The sequence below is a fragment of the Hylobates moloch genome, unplaced genomic scaffold, assembly GCF_009828535.3.
Source record: "Hylobates moloch isolate HMO894 unplaced genomic scaffold, HMol_V3 SCAFFOLD_14, whole genome shotgun sequence".
NCBI classification, from domain to species: domain Eukaryota; kingdom Metazoa; phylum Chordata; class Mammalia; order Primates; family Hylobatidae; genus Hylobates; species Hylobates moloch.
Window position 1 is genome coordinate 85,918,828 of NW_026652289.1, and position 2,843 is coordinate 85,921,670.

The following is a 2,843-nucleotide window of genomic DNA, read 5'->3' on the forward strand; positions in this document are numbered from 1 at the left end:
TACTCTTAAAAATTTTGTTCATAGAAAAACTTCCCCCAAAGTGGCTGCTATAATTATAAATCATCTCTGTTGAAATTATGCCATTTAAATAAGTATATGAATGTGGGTTATATTATAAACATATGGAAGAAGTCCAGAGGGCATTTGGAATTAGAATGAGACTGGAGGCATACCCTGAAAATGTGGTAAAACTCTGAAAAAAATGTTGCTTATGACCCCTTGGGTCTCTCAACCTAGTTTCCACATTGTCTAACTGTAGACCTGAAGGAATTTGCAGTTTCTTGGGGGTACATAAGATGTTAAGAGGGGATTTCTCTTAGAACCAGACTAATGGTCAAGACAAGATTGAGGAAAATTGTCATAGGTTTTGATAAGGACCTAGGGAAAAATTTCTCCAAAGGACAGCAGGCTGAGAAGAAATCTTACAAACTTCTCCATCCCTGGGGCTGTCTTAAGGGATCCACTTACCTGGGTCTCTCTCACTCTCTTCCCTATGAACATTCCTTATATATACACATGAAGTGGCAAAGACAAAGGCGAAGAGTAGCATCACTAGTAATAAGGCAGTTTCACCAAAGATACATTTTTTTCAAGTCTGATCAAAGTGTTCCTGAAAAGAGTTCCTTACCCTTAGGAGACAAAATAATCTCAGTCTACTGGGAGTGCAATGAAAATATATTGGGGCTCAGTCCAATTTGATTTACTTAATACACTGTTGCACTAAGAGATAGTCCTGACCAGGAAGCTAAAAGGATATCTGAGGAGGACACTGAATTAAGGTTCTTGTGCCTAGGCTGCAAAGAGGTCTCAATCTTTACGGATCTTGGTGAGATCTCCAACATTGTTCAATACTGAATTCCTAGAAATACAACCTGAAGAATATTTTAATAAGGCAAAGGTGAGTTTATTCTTAGTGTAGTAAGAGAAAGCAATCCCCTAATAGATATTAACAACAATTTGGACAAGGAAGGACAATGTTAGAATATTTATGAGACTTTAAAGACTCATTTAAGATGGGTCTTTAAATGCCAGGGCCTGATTAGGTTTTGGCAAGGATTATGATAAAAGAGTTTACTGTTGGTAGACACAGCCAAGTAAAGATTTGGAGGTGAGGGATTCAAAAAGTCTTAGAATATAAGCTATTATCTGATGTTTTCTATTGATGAGTTAATAAGTTTCTAAGGAAGTTCTTGTAATAAATAATAAACATTATTCACAACTTTTTCTGAGCAAGAATTTACTGGAATAGTAAAGTGAAAATAGTGCCAGTGAAAATAGTGGAAAATTTAAATTGGAGACAATTAGCCATGAGAGTATACATGATTTTGTTTCTCACAGTGTCAGTTAACATTTCCCCTCTGTGCAAATCCTTTAATAGTTTACATGTTGTTTATAATAAACATCCGTAGAATGGCTCACAAAACTGGACCTGGTCAAGCCACTTTCTGTCACCTCTTACCTCTTAGCTACTACTTGCTGTTCTGGAACCACTGGGCCAGCTTCTGCACCAGATTCTCTCTTGGCCCCAAGCATTTTTCCACTGTCTCTCTCTCTCTGCTTACTCCTCCGCCATCATCAGTTGTCAACTAGGCTAACCTGGTACACTTCTCTAAATATCAATATCACTACAGTGTTGCTCTTTACCCCTTTTCACTATTTTCAACACTGATCATGTAATATAAAATATTATTTAATATTTTAAATGATTGTCCATCTCCTTGCACTAGAATGTAAACATGCTGACTGTAGAGATTTTTGTCTTTGTCTTTTACTGCTCCAACACCGAGTCTGTGACTTTGAAGGCAGTAAAAACTGACCTAAACCTGAAAAGAAAGAGCTAAATTGGCTTCCAATTCTTTGAAGTAAAAGTTTATACTTCAGAAGAATTGCTCTAGAAAGGGAGAAACTGCAAGAGAAATTTCAACTTCTTGCTTCTCAAAGAGAAAGGCAAAATTATATAAAATTTTGAGGAAGGGTGGCATTTAGGTTAAATTTATAATAAACAGTATAGCTGGGTTAGATGGAAGCAAATGGAGTTGGTCAGATGGGGTTGACTTGATCAAAGCCAAGTAGAAATGATTGGAAGGATTAGAGAGCAGACCAGTTCAAGCAGTGCTTGCTGATGTGGACATTTAACTGAAAACTCATTTTGACCAATTTTGCAGCTTCCTGAGTATGGGGTGAGGATATCCTGTTCTTTAGGGGATAATAAGATTTTCAGCTTCTTTTGTACATGTGATGATGCCTTTAGGCAAGGGTGATATTTTTCATTCTCATGACCAAAGCACAGACCATAAGTCTGAACACAGAACACTATACATGGTAATCTAGGTACTCTATGTGCCTTTGTAGGTGATTGCAATTTTTTCCTTATTTAAATTTTTAAGACCATAAAGAATACTTGAAAAGTAACTTTTTACCAATCATTTAAAAAATATTGATTAAATGATAAAATCCCTTAAAAACAGTTAATGCAAAAGCCACAAAAAGAAATATAAAATATAGCCTTACATCTGTTAAACATACTGAACATATAATTAAAATATTCCCGAACAACAATGCTCCATGCTGAAATGTTCCACTAGTAAATTTTTACAAATATTTAAGGGAAAAATGTATAATTTTCATTTTCTCAGGATAGCTGACTTCTAGTAACTAAACATGACAAAGAACTATAAAAATTGAATTTACAGAACATGGCTATTAGGAATATAGATCCAAGTAGCCTAAACACAATAATAGTAAATCAAATTATGTGAATTTTTTTTTGAGATGGAGCCTTGCTCTGTTGCCCAGGCTGGAGTGCAGTGGCACGATCTCTGCTTACTACAACCTTGCAACCT